The following is a 7363-nucleotide window of genomic DNA, read 5'->3' as shown; positions in this document are numbered from 1 at the left end:
CCGAAGTCCGTGTTTCAAATATGTCCATCCTTCGGGTAGTGCGCATTGCCCTCCTTGTGTATATAAATACCCGTCCTCTCCTCCCTCCTCCCCCCTCCTCCCGCCGCCCTTCCCAGCAGTTTTAAAATAGTATTTTCTTGTCTTCTAGTATTTAGCATTGCTGATGAAAAGTCTGCTGTAATTCTAGTTGCTGTGTAAATAATTTGTCCTTCCTCCCTACTCACACTTAAAATTTCATTTTTATCCTTGATATTTGCTACTTTTAGGATAATATTTTGGTGTGGATTTATTTTCTATCCTGATACATAAGGAGTATTTGTTTTGTTTTGTTTTGTGTTTTTGAGACAGAATCTCACTCTGTTGCCCCGGGTAGAGTGCCATGGTATTATAGGTCACTGCAACCTCAAACTCCTGGGCTCAAGCGATCCTTCTGCCTCAGCCTCCCAAGTAGCTGGGACTACAGGCTCCCACCACTACACCCAGCTACTTTTGCTTTTTTTAGTAGAGACGGGCTCTTATTCTTGCTCAGGCTGGTCTCAACCTTCTGAGCTCAAGCAATCCTCTGGCCTCAGCCTCCCAGAGTGCTAGGATTACAGGCGTGAGCCACCACACCTGGCCACAAGTGTGCATTTCAACCTCAAGTTTACAGGCTTTCTTTGTTTCCAAAAAAATTGCAGCCATTATTTTTTAAAATATTGATCTTTTATTTCCATTTTTCCTCTTGACAATAGTATCTGATGCAATCTATTCTGTTATTCTATTTTATCTGGTCTTTAACGTCTCCTTTATATTTTTTATTTCAGTATCTCTCTGTGTTAGATTGAAGGTACCTCACAATCATTTTTTGATTCTTTACGTTTTCTCTTCAACTGTGTGCAAATTACAATTTAGCCAGAATATTGAGTCTTTATTTCAAGTCTATAGTTTTCATTTCCACAATTTATTAGTTAATTTTCATATACATTGTTTATTCTTTTTTGTTTTCAGTTATTTCTTTTTATGCATATTTCCCCTATTATATCTCTGAATTTAATAATCAAATATTTCCAAAGTAATATTTAGTTTTTTTTTATTTTTATGTTATGTGAGTCAATTATTTCCCCATTCATTTGATTCAGCAGCAATCTTTCTGGGCTTGACTTATATGCTTTGAAAGATTGGTTTGTAGGCTTGTCTTAAGCAGAGATTTTGTTGCTGCTCTTGTTGATTCTGTTATAGTTTTTATTCTTTTCTACATATTTTTGTCTAGGAGTTTTGGGGTTTTCCCTTATCTGTAATTTCTACCCCATGCAGAAGTAGGTATAATACTGGCAACTTGGAGCTCCTGTCCCGTAATGTGCTGAGGGATATTCATCCCAATCACAGAGGTAATAATATGTAAGCAATAATAATAAAGGCTTATCACCTTTATTCCTATTTTCATAGATATTCAACTTCATAGAAGCCATAGTTGAGGCAATTTTCAATCACAACTTTCCTTCAAACTTTTTTGCCAACCTGGTTTCATACCATGACTCTAGCTCTAGCCCCCTTCCTGGAAACTTATACACTGTCACTTGCAGTAGATAAACTTTTCCCAGCTCCAGACTCAGAGCCCTGAATTGTTTGATGCCTTGTGTTATTCTTCCATTTCTAGTCTAGGGAAATAACTATCTTGAGTACTGATACATCTTTTTTACTTCAATTTTCAAAGTTTCATCCTTTTCTACTATCTTTTTTGTTGTAAAAAAAAAAATAGAGGAGGGATTTAAACCACACACATAGCTATGTCATTTTGAGAAGATGGGAGAGTGAACATTGAAATTAGATAATTAGACTGACAAAAGCAGTGTCTAGAGTAGAACACACATGAAGTTCAGTAGTTAATTCCAGTTAAGGCCTTTATGATCAGTTAATAATATATCTTTATTTGATTTATAAATGACAGTATAGATTAAGGCTAATAAATTATTCACTTCATAAAGGAGATTTAATTGTTTTAAATTTATCATTACCCTTAGGAATGTCTACAGATTTTATTAAATGATAGTATCTGCAATTTGGATTTCGACGGCATTTGCTTCTCCAAGTCTGGTGCCCTGATTAGATAGATCATATAACCAAACATATCACATGACTGGATAAAGTTATTTTGTCTCTCTAAGCTCAGTTTTCTTCCCCATTAAATGAAGATGTTTATAGCACAAGCTTTAACTATCAGTTATCCTATTCATTCTTAGGACCATATCCTTATGAAAATAACCTAAACAAAACAGTCTCATATATTTAGAAAAAAAATCAGACATCCAACATCCAACAAGTAAGAATTAATTTTTGATATTAATATGAAAATATAACACTTTAATATTTAGTAACCAATCTGATAAGTTCATAGATATTGACTAAGTAAAGAAGTTGGTAAACTTACACAAGTAAACACTAAAAATCAAATTACAATGAATGAAGGGACAAAAAAGTGTTTAATTTCGTTAGTTTTTAGGGACATCAAATTTAAACCACAATATGATACCTACCAGAAAGACTAAAATGGAAAGGCAGAGAATACCAAGTGTTGGTGAGGCTGTGGAGTTTCCATACATGCTGGAGAAAGTATAAATTGTAAAACCCCTATGGGAAACCATTTGCCAATGTCTTCTAAAGCTGAACATATGCATCCTTTGTGATACAGAAATTCCACTCCTTGGTTTAGACTCAACAGAAATGCCTACGTATATTTACCAAGAGACATGTACTAAAATGTTTATAGACATGTTATTCATAACAACTCCAAACTGGAAGTAATCTAAATACCCATAAACAGCAGAATAGATAAATTATGATATAGTCACATGGTAGAATATTATGTAGTAACAAGAATGAACAATATATAAGTAGTCATAATAACATGAATAAACCTCACAAGTAAAATGGAGAAAGAAAGAAGACAAACCAAAAAAAAGTACTTGCTAATAGGATTTCATTTATCTCAAGTACCAAAGTTAACCTCTGTGGTTGGAAGTCAGGATAACAGCACTTATCCTTATTGGGGGGTTAGTGACTGACAGGGGCACAAAAGAGGCTTTCCAAGATGCTACCAATGTTTCTCATTCCAGGCACTGATTACACAGCTGTTTTTAGTTTGAGAAAATTTAAGTTGTATATGTATGTGATATGCTATAAAATATGTTACTCAATAATGAAAATTTAAATCTATATATACATATAAATATACATCTCTCTCTCTCTCTCTCTCTCTCTCTCTATATATATATATATATATATGAATAATATAGCTTTACTTAGTTTAGTGGTTTTTCAAATTCCACTCTTAAAGCCCTAAGGATCCATGGAGATATCCCAAGGCAAGTTCTTGTTTCCAATTAATTGTAGGTTTGGTTGGTTTTGTTCTCTCAAGAGGACATTGTTTTTCCACACTCACGTCAGTAGAATAAGAAGAATTTTATTTGCAGGAGAACAATCAATTACATAACTGTAAAAAATATTTTTAACTTCCTTAATCAATAGAATAGGCTTGCAAGGAGATTGTAAAATGTACAGACAACTTTAAAATCAAAAAGAACTTGGAAATTCCTATATGATTCTTCTCTTTATCTCCTTACAGCCCTTGATTCTTAGCCTGGTCATAGCTTCCTTCCATGGGTTTTAACCTGCCTTATAAAGGGGTCCAGGTATAGAAGTAGAAGAAACCTCATGATTTTATCCATCAGCCCAATGTTACCAATCCACGGTTAAGAGTACACTGATGACTTGGTCCCTGCCTCACTCATAATTACCTGGCTTGGTTTTCTAACCTTCCTGCTTAAAAACTTCTCATTCTTCCATAGCAAATAAATATCTACATGCTAGAATTCCTGCCAATTATCTGCTCTAGCAGATAGTTAGAATCTTGCATTGAGATGGAAATTGCTAAAAGCAATGTTGCATCATCATTTCTTCTCATTGATGTATCTTGTGGTTTTGCACATCCATAAGAGCCTCAAAGTTGGATGTTCCTATTGAAACATTGAATTTGCCCTACAAACTCTCAAATTGCATTCAATTGTCTGATATTCTGAAGCATTCTATCACTGTGCCTGTTTTTCCTATAAGCTTAGCCTAAAAACAAACAAACCTTCAAAGAAATTGTTATCTCCCCAAGAACTGCCAACCAGTTTCCATAAGGCTGAATGTGCTATATTATCTAAACCCAAGCGAGCACATTCAACGATTTACCCTAAGCCTGCGCAGCCCTTATGACCTATATTCCAAAGCCCAAGAGAAGAATATAACAATACAATCCATAAATCAAATACTCAAAAAGAAGCACTCATATACAGTTGACCTCAGCTTTCCTCAGCCAGAAGTTTGTTGGCTGAATCTACTTTCTTCTGAAATCTGTATGATTCCAAACCAAAAATCATCTGATTTAAATGAGATTCCAGGTTTTTCTTCAAGTTAGAGTTTAGGCTGTATTTTAATCATAGATTTAGGCTCTAGTTGGTCCTTAGAATATACAGATACCGTCCATCTATTCGTCATCAAACCCTACATCTGCGTGATGTTAGAAGTCTGACAAATGTTCAGTCCTGGTCTGATTTGAGCCCTGGGTTTATACAAAAGCATCTGTCTTAAAGGGTTTTGTTTGTGGTAAGAAGTCATGCTCCTATGTTCCATTCCCATGATCACTGCAGACATAAGCAATTGATTGACACCCTTGCAGGACTTGGGTGGCTTCACAATACATCCCCGTAGAGAAATTCAAATAGCTCCTACTAACTGATTGGAATTTTCCTGAGAGACAAAATGTGTTGAAGCTCAACCTTAAACCTTGCACAAGTTTTGGTTTAACTTATTATAGCCTACTTTAACTCAAAAACATAGGAGAAAGTTTGGCTTATAGAAAAATTAATTAATTAAAATATTAATATATACGTCATATGATCTCTTATTTTCTCCCTAATCTTCCATGTTTCTAATTCCTAAAATGACCCTAGCTCTTATCACATACACATGCATTGAGTTCTATTTTGCTAATTTACTAAGCCCCTCCTTAGTTTATGATTTACTTCCTTGCCTTTTTGGCATCTTGTCACATGTGGTAGGGCTACGCAGAATGTTAGTATTCTAGGAGATAGTTAGATCAGTATGCTTGGTCAACTTTCTTCTAAGAACTTGGCTACACCAGCATCTGACAACATATTATGTGATCCATTCTACCTGGTCCTTTCTTTTGTCTATACTTTATGTATTGTACTTTACATATTATAAAATTTTCTGGCTCATTACTATGTCTCTTTATCCACTGATTCCTGCTTACACAGATGTTTTAAAAAATAAAACAATTATGCTTTACAGATAGAAGTAAACTTAATAGAAGAAACAATATTCACACAAATCTGTATCTCCCCATATTTTTTAAATCAATAAACAATTACTGATATCCCCTTGTGTTCACTCTTCTTTCACGAGACCATTTAATAAAACTTGTTCTAATATTATTTTTCATTTTTTACATCCATTCACTTAATTGTTAATACTATTTCACTAGCCATAAATATTTTATTTGTACTAATTTCCTTCTCAACAAAATTCCATCTTCATCACTGATTGAGATATTCAGCAAATAGTTCCTGAGCTAAGTAAATGCTTGGGGGTAACTCCAAATCCCATTCTAAAAAAAATAATAGTTCTCTTTGATTTAAAAACAAAACTGTGATAGAAGTTAGAGAGAAATTCTGCTCTAAAACCAAAATGTAAAGCAAAACTGGATACCAGTGGGAAGCTCATTGAATATATCAGTTTCTACCTGTGAAAAGAAGTCAAACTACTCCTTTGAGATTTATACTCACCCCTCAAACCCCAGAAAAGGTGACATGAAAGAGCAGTACATGATAGGAGAAGAGCTTTGTTCATTTTCTTTTCATTAACTAACAAGTGAGATGGGTCAGAGGGAAATGAAGATCTATAAAAGTTGGCAGTGACCACAGCACAGTTCAAGCACTTCAATGTACAGGAACTCTCTCTTTAACAGGGTAAAATGGGTTCTGGAAGGATCTTTGGCTTCTCCTGCCTACAAACCAAGGCTTTGAAATGCAAATTAAAACTTAACTTCCAATGCAGAGCCTGTCACTCAAGAGCCACTGCTGATAGCCTTTAGGAGGCTGAACTAATCTCATGCCAAGACAGAAGAATAAATTTTGAAGTAATTTGCAAAGTAAAATGTGAAATATAACTTTGAGGGACCCAGAATGATGTTCTTTATTAATTTGCTGTATGGACTTAGAATGTGCAGTGAAATTCTGCAATACCATTCTCTACAGTGAGCTTTGCCTTTGCAGGCCCAGAATAATTTTCAGTGCAAAGTCACTGATAAAGCTAAAGTACATATTTCTTGCAGTTTGGGGCATCACAGATAGACTTTCCAATTATTTTTTAGTTTCAACTAGATTGGTAAATTTCTCGGTAGCTCATCTAAGTGTAATCACATAATTATGTTTCATTTAATTGAAAATGAGTAGCTAAAAATGTTTGCATTAAAAAAAAAAAGTAAGCCTCAGATGATGAAAGTTTTCTCAAATTCTCTTTCTCATATTCCAAACAAAACTTACAATGTCATTACTCTCTGGATCATAGACCTTGGACCAAAAACTAGAAAATGTTGGGGTGAAATGAGCAAAGAAACATATAGTGTAATTTATGGAGTAGAGTTTAGTGGTTAGAAACCTAAATTTTAGTATTCAATTTACAGCCCTAATAACAAATTAATTAGCATTGCTAAGGCTCAGTGTCTGAAAAATGTAAATAAAAATGGTACCTATCTCAACTGGACATGGCTGATGGGTACTTGGTCTCTATTGCAACATCCTTCTAGTGGGCCTTCCTCCTCTAGAGACACTGAAAAATAAAAACAATATTTCCCATACTCTTTTAGAGCTAGAGTTCTGCCTTCAAGATCTGTACCACCAATTATTTGTACTTCTGCAGGTTTGAAAGTGAAAATGAGGCACAGGGCACCTTCTTGATGTTTTTGGCTATGAAAAACACGGGCATGGAGATGCAGAATATAATCTCTGCAGTTGTACTGCAGTATGCAGTGCCAGTTATGAAAGTCAAGAGGCCATTGTGAGAGGGATGCAGCCAGACTGCGCATTCCAGTGCCCAGTCACCAGCTTCAAGAAAGTGCCTAGGGGAGTTGCTTCTTTGGTGGCTTGCTGATGCTGGCTTCCTGACCTGTGGATTGCATCTATGGCCATGTCACCTCATAATCCTTTAATTTGTAGATTCCATGGTGGGCTCTGATTTTGGCAAAAGTAGGAGATACCCTCATGATGCAGTTATGTTGAATTTGGGAGAGCATTCCTGTAAGCCCACCTGGAGTGCATTT

Source organism: Propithecus coquereli, unplaced genomic scaffold, assembly GCF_000956105.1.
Source record: "Propithecus coquereli isolate 6110/MARCELLA unplaced genomic scaffold, Pcoq_1.0 Scaffold32, whole genome shotgun sequence".
Lineage (NCBI taxonomy): Eukaryota > Metazoa > Chordata > Mammalia > Primates > Indriidae > Propithecus > Propithecus coquereli.
Note: the sequence above shows the minus strand (reverse complement) of the source record.